This window comes from Chiloscyllium punctatum, chromosome 5 (assembly GCF_047496795.1).
Source record: "Chiloscyllium punctatum isolate Juve2018m chromosome 5, sChiPun1.3, whole genome shotgun sequence".
NCBI lineage: Eukaryota > Metazoa > Chordata > Chondrichthyes > Orectolobiformes > Hemiscylliidae > Chiloscyllium > Chiloscyllium punctatum.
In genome coordinates, this window is record NC_092743.1 from 30492880 (window position 1) to 30506142 (window position 13263).

General features: G+C 38.9%; 1 protein-coding gene across 1 annotated transcript in view; it reads right to left on the reverse strand.

The window, feature by feature from the left end:
- Positions 1 to 2199: 2199 nt before the first annotated feature.
- The window catches only part of LOC140476958 (KH domain-containing, RNA-binding, signal transduction-associated protein 3-like), a 170287-nt gene continuing 159223 nt past the window's right edge, over positions 2200 to 13263 (reverse strand). Inside the window, exon 12 of the transcript XR_011960634.1 lies at positions 2200 to 2345. The gene's annotated coding sequence lies outside the window, so the exon portion shown is untranslated. The remainder of the gene's footprint in view (positions 2346 to 13263) is intronic.

The window sequence follows — 13263 nt, forward strand, 5'->3', positions numbered from 1 at the left end:
GCAATCTCAATGTTCTGTACAGCTGCAACAAAACATCCCTACTTCTTTTGTCATATCCCTTACAATGAAAGACAATTTATAATTTGCTTTTCTAATCAGAGATTCACTTGTCAGAACATCCAGATTCCTCTGCACCTCAGAGTCTGCAGTCTCTCAGTTTAAATATGTTGCTTCCTATTCTTCTGACCAAAGTAGACAAAGTTTTAATTTTTCTATGTTACACCAATTCATCTGTGACTTTTGTTTTGTCCACATAGAATCCAGAATGTGCTGTTGCAGATTCCAATGTCCTTTCATAACTTAATTCCATAGTTATCTGATTGTCATTAGCAAATATGGACACTTTATGCAAGTTATTGAGTTAATTTTTAAAATAATTAAGGCACCAGCACGAATCCCTGTGTCACTCAGAGATGTACAGCACGGAAACAGACCCTTTGGTCCAACTCATCCATGCCAACAAGATATCCCAACCCAATCTAGTCCCACATCTTACCAATGTAAAAATGCCTGCTTTGTTTACTGTTAGCTAACCAATTCTCTGTTCCTCATAGTGATAATCCCTCCACCATGAACTATTAATGGTTATTAACATGCCAAGTCGCAGGTAGATAGGATAGTGAAGAAGGCATTTGGTATGCTATCCTTTATCGGTCAGAGTATTAAGTACAGGGGTTGGAAGGTCATGTTGTGACTGTACAGGACATTGGTTAGGCCACTGTTGGAATGCTGCGTGCAATTCTGGTCTCCTTCCTATTGGAAAGATGTTGTGAAACTTGAAAGGGTTCAGAAAAGATTTACAAGGATGTTGCCAGGGTTGGAGGATTTGAGCTACAGGGAGAGGCTTAACAGGCTGGGGCTGTTTTCCCTGGAGGCGCCGGAGGCCGAGAGGTGACCTTATAGAGGTTTACAAAATTATGAGGGGCATGGATAAGGTAAATAGGCAAAGTCTTTTCCCTGGGGTCAGGGAGTCCAGAACTAGAGGGCATAGGTTTAGGCTGAGTGGGTAAAGATATAAAAGAGACCTACGGGGCAACTTTTTCACACAGAGTGTGGTACGTGTATGGAATGAGCTGCCAGAGGAAGTGGTGGAGGCTGGTACAATTGCAACATTTAAATGGCATTTGGATAGGTATGTGAATAGGAAGGGTTTGGAGGGATATGGACCGGGTGCTGGCAGGTGGGACTAGATTGGGTTGGGATATCTGGTCGGCATGGATGAGTTGGACCGAAGGGTCTGTTTCCATGCTGTACATCTCTATGTCTCTATAACTACCATTCCTTTTGCTATATTTTTAGAACCCATATTTGCTGTCACACCAAGAAACATCCATCATTAATATTGTCAATTTTTTCAACCCTGGTTGGTATCCAGCACAAAGGGTCCAAGTTTCCACCCAGATTTGTAACACAAAAATACTCTTAGCTGTACTATCTTATTAAATTAGAGAAAGTAAATGATTCCTGGGCAGGTAGGAGATAAATGATAACAAATCTGTCAGTAGAGTGAATTTAATTAGTTGACTCACCAATTCTCATTCTTAACATATATGCTCACGTAAAAAAAAAAGACCAAACATTTGGGCAAAAAAGTAGGGGGTTGATTCACTTGTACAAAAGTAACATATTTGAAAGGTTAAAATCCATGCCAATTCCTGGGAATTGCCAGCTATTGCTGGCCATGGTCCTGAATTGAAAAGGAAACCGCTGTCCTAGTATTTCTCGTAGTTTAAACTCAGGAAATAAATGATTGAGAGAAATACTCACAAGACTGGTCTTGCCAAATCTCTCTTTGAAAACAAGCAAAATGTATCTGAAAAAAATAAGAATTTTTTGGCCATATGTTAGAGGCCAACTTATACATGTTATATGTATGAAATGCAGGACTTTGCAAAAGATCAGAGGTTGAGTTTTACACGTCATTAATTATTAACCAGTACATATTTGTGACAATACATTACAGAAATTCAATATACTTTTGAAAGTTATGATTTTGATTAGAATCTATTGTGCTGTTAGATGAGTGTGTGTGCACACAATTTAAACATTCAGACCTAATCCCTTGCAACCTCTATTTCATTAGTAAAAAAATTGTCAACTGATTTCTAAGTTAGTTGTAAAGTTAACAACAAATGAATACAAAGTAAACGAAGTTCAATACATGTAAAACAGAAGAACCTTTTTAATAAAAAATACATTTACAGGTATTTACAATTTTCACAATTTGATTTATAAACAGACGTAAAAATGAAGTTGGATGTTCACTTCTGTGTGATGTCTGCCATTCTGTGGATTTCCGTGCTGCTGAGCTTCATTTTAACCAATGTTAGGTGAAAAACAATCTCCTGTTGAAAAACAAACAATGATCTTTATTTCTGGTACATCTTTAGAATCACAGAATCCCCACATTTGGCCCATGGAGTCAGCACGGAGCCTCTGAACAGCATCCCACTCAAACCCAACCCCCTACCCTACCCACGTAACTCTGCCTTTAACATAATCCACCTAGGTTATGTATCCGAGGCCAATTCACCTTATCTGCAGACTTTTGAACTGAGGGAAGAAATTCGAGCACCTGGCAGACATGCACTCTGACAGGGAGAGAGTGTGCAAAATCCACACAAACAGTCACCCAAGGCTGGAATCGAACCCAGGTCCCTAATGCTGTTAGTCAACACTGCTACCCACTGTGCCACCAAGTTATTTTACTTTTGAAATATGTGCAAATCACATTATGCTACTTTCAACTGCTCTTTTCACCAACATTCAGTTCCTATTTAAAAGTTGATTCTGAAGAGCGTAACACCTCAGAGAAATAGGTCATTTGACCCCCTGGGTCAACTCCACCAATGAGTTCATGATTGATATAACTCCACTTTCCTGCCTTTCATCAAAAATTATTGATTCCCCTTACTGATTTAAACTCTCGTCTATCTCAGTCTTGAATATACTTAGTGACCCAACCTCAATAGTCCTCTGTAATAAAGAATTCCACAGATTCACCATCCAAAGAAATATAACTCCTCATCTCTATCTTACATTGGCAACCTCTTACTCTGTGATACTGCCCTCTGCCCTTAGACACTTCCCCAAGGGGAAACAACCTCCCTCCATTACTCTGTTACGCTTCGAGTGAATATGTTTCAGTAAGGTCTCCTTTTACTCTCTTGATCTCCAGTGAGTATCCCTAACATATTCAACCATTCCTCATAAGCCCTCCATACCCAGGTCAACCTAGTTACTAACCTCTAATGCCAGGATATCTTTCCTTAGGTAAAGGAACCAGAACCATCCAGATGTGATCTGACAAGTGCCTTGTATAACTTTAAGCAAGATCTCTCTATTTGTATATTCCATTTCTTTGAAGTAAAGATTAACAATCCACTTTCCTTCCCTATTTCTTTCCGAACCTGGATGTTAGCTTATTGTGATTCATGCAATGGGACCCCAAATCCCATTGTGCAGCAGCTTTCTGCAGTCTTTCTATATTTAAATAATATTAATCACATCCATTTTCCTGCCAGAGTGCATAATCTTACATTTTCTCACAATGTATCCCAGTAGTCCAGTTCTTGTCCACTCATCTATCCTATCCTATCTACGGCTCCTTGTGTCATCCTCACTACTTGTCTTCCAGCTACTTTTGTCATCCACAAACTTTATGATTATATTTGTCATCCATTAATATTGTAAATATTGTGGCTCCAGCATTGATCCCTACTCCACTAGTTATATGCCTCCCTCTTATCACAACTGTTTTTTCTATTACTTAGCTAATTCTCTATACATGCTAATATACAACTCCCATCAAAAAACACATTTTGCTAACTAGCCTTATAGTACCTTAATAAAAGGAAATTAAAATGGATAAATACTTCCTTTATCTGTCCTTCTTGCTACATCCTCAAAGGACAATAATGAATCTGTCAGGCAAGATTTCACCTTCATGAAGCCATGTTGACTCTGCTTGGTAATAGTATGAATTTCTAAAGGCTCAGGTATTACATCCTTTACAATTGACTTGAAAATGTTCCAAACAATAGATGTTAAGCTAATTACCTTTTTAAAAAATTCTTCCTTTTTTTAATAAGGGTGTTACACGGCGTTTTCAAATCCTCTGGAACTTTTCCAAAATCTATAGATACTTGAGATAAATACCCAGTCCATCAACGATCTCTGCAGTTACTTCCTTTAAAATTTTAGAATGCAAACCTTCAGATCCAGGGGATTTATCGGCCTTTAGCCTCATTAGTTTCCCCTTTTCTCTGGTGATAGTTCCCAAGTTTATATCCTCATCTCTTTTAGGACCTTCATTATTTACTATTTTTGGAATACCATCACTATCTTCTACTATGAAGCCTGATGTAAAGTATTCTTCTACTCCTCTGCCTTTTCCTAGTTCTCTATTATTTCCCCAGCCTCATCCTCTACGGGACCTTTAGCATCTCTTTTTCTTTTGAAGAGGCTCTTGATATCTTTCTTGATATTACTCGCTAGTTTTTCCTCATAGTTTCCCCTCTATTATTTATGCGATCTTCTGGTCATTGGGCAAAAACACAAAAGATATATAGATTTGCTTTGGGCTTCCCATTAAGCATATATTAACGCCTGCCAAACAACTATCTTGCTAGCACATTCTTAACACTTATCAAATAATTAGTTTGCTGATATGTCCTTTTTTCCTGCTCACTTCAATTTACAAAATTGAGCAACTGACAGCTACAATTGGACCTGATATTGTGCACACCACAGATTGGGCAAACTGAATAAAATATACAGGAAATAGGTGATCAGGTGAATTTCAAGATACCCAAAAGAGTAAAAGGTAAAGTCCTATATTTACAAAGTTCTCAGGCTTTGCTAATGGTTGACCAACAAAAAGCCTTGGAAAAATTCATCTGTTTTCACGAACTTGATGGAGTTATTTGAAGGAGTGACGAAGAGGATTAATGAAGTAAGAGCAGTGGATGTGATCTATATGGATTTCAGTATGGCTTTCAACAAAGTTCCTCATGGTAGACTGGTTAGCAAGTTTAGATCTCATGGAATACAGGGAGAACTAGTTATTTAGATACAGAACTGGCTTGATGGTAGAAGAAAGAGAGTGGTGGTAAAGGTTGCCTTTCAGACTGGAGGCCTATGACCAGTGGTGTGCCACAAGGATAGGTGCTGGGTGCATTGATTTTCGCCATTCATATACATGATTTGGATGTGAACGTAGGTGGTATGTTAAGTAAGTTTGCAGATGACACCAAAAATTGAGGTGTGGACAGTGATGAAGTTTATGTAGAGTACAACGGGATCTTGATCAGTTGGGCTAAAGGGCTGAGGAGTGGCAGATGGAGTTTAATTTAAATAAATATGAGGTGCTGCATTTTGGAAAAGGAAATCAGAGCTGGATTTCTACACTTAATAGTGTAGACCGTCTGGCCATTGTCCATCCAGTTTACAGTTAGTTCTTCTGCCTCTGTCCTTTCAGGTACATGAAGGGATTAGGATTGGATGGAAAGATGAAGTAAGAGTTGAATGCCTAAAACCATCAGCACATTGTAAATCTGAACAGATTATGGCGCAATTTTTGTCAGAATAGGGAGCATCTTCACCACGGTGAAAAATGTTAGAATTTGCTGGGAATCACAAGTCCTACCCTGAACTGGCTTCTCACTTCACAGGTATCGGATGGATGCAATGAAACTTGAAAGGGTTCAGAAAAGATTTAGAAGGATGTTGCCAGGGTTGGAGGATTTGAGCTATAGAGAGAGGCTGAATAGACTGGAGCTGTTTTCCCTAGAGTGTCAGAGACTGAGAGAGGTGACCTTACAGAGGTTTACAAAATCATGAGGGGCATGGATAGGGTAAATAGACAGAACTAGAGGGCAAATGTTTGGGGGAGGAGAAGAAAACTTTAAAAGGGACCTAAGAGGCAATTTTTTCATGCAGAAGGCGGAATGGGCTGTCAGAGGAAGTGGAGTAGACGGGTCAATTACAACATTTAAAAGGCATCTGGATGGGTACCTGAATAGGAAAGGTTTAGAAGGATATGGGCCAAGTGCTGGCAAATGGGACTAGATTAGATTGGGATATCTGGTCGGTAAGGATCAGTTGGAATAAAGGGTCCGTTTCCGTGCTGTACAACTCTCTGAGTAAAACTGAAAGCCTGCATGGCACACCCTCCTCATTCCTGAAGAAGGGCTTGTGGCCAAAATGTCGATTCTCCTTGGATGCTGCCTGACCTACTGCGCTTTTCCAGCAACACATTTTTCAGTTCTGATCTCCAGCATCTGCAGTCCTCACCTTCTCTGAGCAAAACTGCAAACTACATGGACAGCATTTTTAACGAGTGATCATGTAGATTAAGACCAAACACAAGGTGCAGGAGTCGCTCACTCACTACCTTCTTAAAAATCTTTTGGATACTGGTAAGAATGTAGAGTAGGTCAAGCTTGTGGCACTCTAAAGGAGTGTAAGTGGCTGCTGCTTGGGCTGGGGGTGAAGGGTGGAAGGATAATTAGTTATAGAATAATCAGTAGTTAGGTAAAAAAACAGACAGTTCTGTGGCTGTAGTTACAACTTCAGGATGGCGTCTCTAGTGCTAGGTTCAAGGCTGTCAAAGTGGCTTCAGACCATTCTTTTCTGAGAGAGTGCAGAGCCAGATATCATGGTCAGTACATTACCAATGACATGGGGAGAAAGAAGGATGTGATTCTGAAATTAAAAATTGGAGAGTGAGGCAAATGCAAGACTTCTAAAGTTAGGACAGCTCCCAGTACCATGTGCTAGTGAGCAGAGGTAAGGAAGGCTAACCAAATTAACACATGGCTAGGAAAATAACACAGCGAGAGGCCTTTAGATTTCTAGGGGATTGGGATTGGTTCTAGGACAGGCAGAATCTGTACAAGGAAGGAAGTTTACACCTTAGAAGGACTGGGACTAATATCCTCATAAGGAGATTTTCCTGTTTACTAGGAAGGGTTTAAACTAGCTTGTTAAAGAAATGGGAACCCAAGAGGGAATTCAGATATGGGAAGTAGAAACGAAATGTGAAAAGCAGCAGACACAAATCCTACTCCCAATCAAAACAAATTGCAGAAAAGTGTTAGAAAGATAGCACACTTTTAATTCTATCTGAATGCATACAGCATTCTCTAAAGATAGGTGAATTGATGGCTTGAGTAGAAATATAGGGCTTGATTTAATTGCCAATACGGAGATGTGGCTTAAGGGCTTTCAAGAATGGGAACTGAATATTAAAATACATTAGTTATTTTGGAAGGTTAGTCAAAAAAAATGTAGTGCAGATAATAATGGATAGGAACTGTGTATTCATGAGAGATCAATGTTTGAGGATGTTACTAGCAGAGTTGATAAGGGAACCTAGTGAATATGGTTTATTTGGATTTTCAGAAGGTGCTTGTTAAACTATCCAATACAAAATGTTTGTGTTTGGGTCCAATGAGATTGGAGGATTTAAGATTAACAGGAAGAGAACAATAGGTTAATAGCAGATTATGACCAGTGATATACTGCAAGGATTGGTGTATTGGCCCTAGGCGTTCATGATCTATTATGACTTTGGATGGTGGGGGGAAATTGTAATATGTCCAAGTTTGCACATGACACAAAATTTAGTAGGAACGTGCTGAGGGGAATATGCAGAGAGTTAGGGAGGGTGAGTAAGTGAGCAAAGGCATGGCAGATGAAATACAATGAAGTTAACGATTCCGCCTTGGAGTTAAAAAGGAGATGCAATTTCATAGGAATTTGAAAGGAGAGGCAGAATAAATGCAAAATAGATGCCTTCCCTGGCTATGGGATCTGGAACCAGGGTTTGCAATCTCAGAATAGAAGGTAAGCCATTTAGGACTAAGATGAGGAGGAAACTCTTAATTCAGAGGGCCAATAAAACCATAAGTAGTGTTAGGTAGGGTATTTTATAACTTTAGTAGCTGAAGCACAATCACAGGAGCAATCAAAACCAGGATGCTCAAAAGATTAGAACCAGAGAAGTTTAGATATCTGGTATGATTGTCGGGATGGAAGAGAATTCAGAAATCAGGAGGAAGGGGCCAAGGAGGAATTTGAAAGCCATCCTGGAAACTTTAAAATCAAACTGTTGCTCAACTGGGAGCCTGAGTAGATCACAACTACTCACCAAAATAATAGTGTCAAACAAGAGGCAAAACCAGGTCAGGAAACACAAAGAAGTTTTGGGAATGACCTCAGAAATGTAGCTTACAAGTCTTAGAGAGCTGTATAAACAGCGCACTGATCAATCAATGGCAAGTGCGTAAGTTTTATATTGGTCTAAAGACTGACATGTTTGGGTATCTAACTAAGAAAACTGGATAATCTTAATATAAGAAAAGCAGGAGCTGATGTGTTGCTAAAAAGATGGAAATCTAATGCAAAAAAAAAGATTCACCATCATTCATTTTGTACAAGCACTTCATGCTGTTAAATAATCCTATCATAAGCATATATAAGTACAGGTTTATTTTCTGCTTACCTGACATGAATGGGGAGTATATACATTGTATTTCAATTGTTTACATATTATAACCTTTTGATTCTCTTATGAGTCAAAGGAAAACAAAAACATTCTGTTGTGGTGTGATGTTATAACAAATTGGCCAGCAATACTCAAATCCAAACCAGTAATATTGAGTGCCTTTGGGAGGATATCCCAACATCGAGATGCAAAGCCAGAAGCATGGCCAAATGTTTGAAAAGACCAATTCTCTCAGGGCTGTCTAATCAATTACTGAAAGGTTTGTTACAGATGGGAATGGGGAGAAGTAAATGCCATATTTTCTATGGGAAGGAGGCAAGTGATTGAAGAGGACGTCTCAAATATTGTGCTTATTAGACGGCAGAATGTCAAAGACAGATAGTGCCCAGTTTTAGTGATGCCTGTCTCATTACCCTCTTGTCCCTTTCTTGAATGTGCATCATCACGAGATTTCAAGATCACAATGCATAGAACCCATGGTTATCTGCGATGTTCAATTCTCCAAGCCTTTCACCCTTGTTCACTAGTGCATTTGGGAAAAAAAAACACTCAATGAGTGTGCTTTGAAGTGCTCACCAATTTAGCCCAGTCTCCAGCTTGTTCTACCTGGGCTCTCAGCCTCTCTACAATGGAACACTGCTATTTTCTAATAAGGTCAACTTCAGCCAACAGTGACCTGCCACTGAGCTCTCACTTCATTCTACATGGTTAGGCCTACACATCAGTCCCATTAATACTTAAATTTGTGTGTAAATGTCTGTGTATTTGTTTGCTCAACTGGAGATGTTGCTCCTCTGAGAAGTGCAGTCTCTATTTGCCAGCTTTTCTGCTCTGACAACATTCTCAACTGCCATGAACATTTTGGACTTCTATACAATGTACTGCCCTGAAATTTTGCTCCTCAGCTTGCCTCCCAGCCTGTCATTTAGGAGAGAAAATTCTGTCCCTGGCTCTGTGAAAATGCTAGCCTTTCTGTTCAGAACATACAGAATAATGGAGTGTCAGGGAAGACAAGTAACAATACAATGTAAGGGAGTTATTCAAGTAATGTCCAATTGCAATTAAACTAAAATATCATCTGAACTTGACCTTCAAGTTTTCTTAACAAAAAATATGATCTTTCAAAAAACGGAAAATGATACAAATGAAAGACTCAGTGTGTTCCATATCCTAACTAATCTCAAGGTGAAAAAGTTCCTTCTCACATCATCTTTTGCATATCACTTTAAATCCATGCCCCCTCATTGCTGTGGGAACAACTTCTTCCTATCTACTCCATCCAGCCTGTTCATGATTTTGAAAACCCTCCATCAAAACCTTCTCAACCTTCTTCTCTCCAAGAAGAACAGTCCCAGCTTCTTCAATGTAAACTCCTAACTAAAGTTTCTCACTCTTGAAACCATTCTTGTAAATCACTTCTGCAGTCTTTCCAATACATTCACATCTTTCCCATAATGTGGCACCCACAATTGTGCATAATACTCCAGCTGAGGTTTAATACATGTTTTATACAAATTTAGCATCATCCTTTTGTTCTTGTACTCTGTCTCTATTAATGAAACTAAGGGCACTGTCTACTTTATTAACTGCCCTTTCCACTTGTCCTACCACCTTCAATGATCTATGCAAGATACATCCAGATCCCTCTGCTTCTATGCCCCATTTAGAACGCTACCTCCTATTTTATGTTATCTTCCAATTTTCTTCCTACCAAAGTGCATCATCTCACATTTCTCTGCAACCTATCCATCCACTCCAGCAAATTATCAATTTCCTTATGCAATTTCACTGTCCTCATGCAATTTCACATTGTCCTCCTCATAGTTTACAACTCTTCTAAAGTTTTCTGTCATCTACAAACTTCAAAACTGCCCCTGCACACAAAGATCCAGATCGACAGCAGCAAAGCGCAAACCTTTCTCCAGCATGAAAAATATTCATTGACCATTATGCTGTTTATATCAGTCATTTTTATAATCATGTTACTATTGTCATTTTTCTACTATGACCTATAATTTTCATCACAAGTCTTGTTTTTTTTAAGATTACTTACAGGGTGGAAACAGGCTCTTCAGCCCAACAAGTCCACCCAGACCCTCCGAAGAGGAACCCACCCAGATCCATTCCTCTACATTTACCCCTTCACCTAACATTATAGGCAATTTACCATGGCCAATTCACCTAACCTGCACATCTTTAGACTGTGGGAGGAAACCAGAGCACCCGGAGGAAACCTACGCAGACACGGGGAGAATATGCAAACTCCACACAGACAGTTGCCCAAGGTGGGATCTGAACCCAGGTCTCTGGCACTGAGGCAGCAGTGCTAACCACTGTGCCGCACTATCAAACACTTTCTGGAAATGCACATATACATCACTGGCATTATCACCACCAAGACTTTTGGTTACCTCTTCTAATAACTTCAGTAAGTTAGTGAAACATTATTTCCCCTTTAGAAATCCATGTTGATTTTTCTTAATCAACCTACATTATTCCAATTGACTATTAAGTCTATCCTGAATAACTGTTTCCAGACTTTCCCACCACAAAAGTTAAACTGATTGGTCTGTAATACCTAGGAATATACTTACAACCTTTCTGGAACAAGGCCACAACATTTGATATTCTCCAGTCCTTTGGCACCTCTACACAGTGCCAGGATTAAGAAAAATGCTATTCAAAATATCTGAATATTATCCACTTGGATCAAAACAGGAATGAAGGGAGTTAGCCATTGGGAAAACTAGAGTAAGCTTATGTTATTAGCTCCGAGTGATGAAATCAAATGGTAGTTTGGCTGAGATGCTTAAAATAAGGAAGGATATCAATCTGGAATGACTCTCCCTTCTCATAAGAAATTATAAATATGATCGTATAATCTTCGATGTGGAATAAGCTTGTGAATCATGAATTAGAGAACATCCACTATCCCAAAGTATCACAGTTGTAGTTAGAACTTATGGAGAGGAAGGGTTGATGATTAGAAAGATTGAATTGCATAAAATGGTGGAGCAGATTAAGGAAGTTTTGCCCTTTTTGTAAATACTTTGAAAGCGAACTTAGAAGGCCAAGACCTCTCAGGCCATGCATTAGTCAACTTAAATGCCTGTACCCAGCACTGCAAACATTTTAACAAGTTTGTGTAACAAGTAACAAAAACGGGAATTGTTGGAGAAACGTAGTGGGTCTGGCAGTATCGATGGAGAGAAGCAGCATTAATGTTACGAGTCTAGTGACCATTCTTCAGAACTCCAAAGTTCTGAAGAAGGGTCACTGGACTCAAAATATTAACTCTGCTTTCTGTCCACAAAAGCCGCCAGACCTGCTGAATTTCTCCAGTAACTTGTTTTTGTTTCAGATCTTCAGCGTCTGCAGTTTTATTTTTGTGCGACAAGTATTACCTAAATAAAATGGGTTCAGAGTAAGAGAAAAGCTGAAGTTCAGCAATAATCTTCTCCATTGAGTACAATAATGGAGTCTTGTAGCTTAGATTATAATATAAAACTGTTACAAGATTCAGTCAGCATCTGGGGAATAAACAAACAATTTAAAAACATTTTAAAGTATTTCCTCAGGATATGCCAAAGCACTTGATAGTCAAGGGAAATGGCAATGAACAAAAGCTTGAGCTCCTTGTTCTGCTTCAAATAGAATTTTTTACTAATATCTGAACAGGCAGACAGGACCTTGGTTTAAAGTCTTATTTGGAGGTATGCTACCCCTAAAAAAATCTAACAGTGTCTCTAGCAGCGAGGTACAAACTGAGATTAGGTTCTTCAGCACTGCATCACACAATCTTCTAGCTTAGGTGAATGTCTTACTAATGAGGCAAACTAATACCTTTCATACATTTCGTTGTAATACTACGTAACAATTCTATATTTTGAAGTTTTCCATTTTTGTTCCAGTTGTTTTAAAAATAAATTTCTCTCTATATTTATATCCCCTTTGGAATCCCAGGCTCAGACCATCTGTGTTGGAATAAATATCGCCAAAAGTAAATCATGATTGCAGCCCTTGATTAAAAAAAACAAAGACACAATCATATATTATCCAAAATGTTACTGAAAACTTTTCTTTCATGGTAAAGTAATCCCTTGGATGCTTACTCTGACCTGAAAACACTGAAGGTTAATTTCATTCCCTCTGAATTTTTATGAATACTTTAATCATCCCTAGCTTTGTAATTTGAAAAAGGATTACCAATCATAACATTTTAATATTGTATATCCAGGTCTACTGAGAACTTTGTTTTGAGTAAGACTGTGTTGTTTTGCAGCACTAAATATTGCCACATTGCAGCATTTTGACATTAAGAATATTAAATAAGTGAAAAACAAGGTCTAGATATTTACACAACTAATTTTCAGCATTCAGACATTTGTAGATAAATAATTCAAAGTTTGTGAGAAGATTTGTAGCTCGGGTGCTCGTTGTTACGGTTCTGTTCGCCAAGCTGGGAATTTGTGTTGCAGACGTTTCCTCCCCTATCTAGGTGACATCCTCAGTGCTTGGGAGCCTCCTGTGAAGCGCTTCTGTGATCTTTCCTCCGGAATTTGTAGTAGTGGTTTGAATCTGCCGTTTCCGGTCGTCAGTTCCAGCTGTCTGTTGCAGTGGCCAGTATATTGGGTCCAAGTCGATGTGTATGTTGATAGAATCTGTGGATGAGTGCCATGCCTCTAGGAATTCCCTGGCTGTTCACTATTTGGCTTGTCCTATAATAGTAGTGTTGTCCCAGTCGAATTCATGTT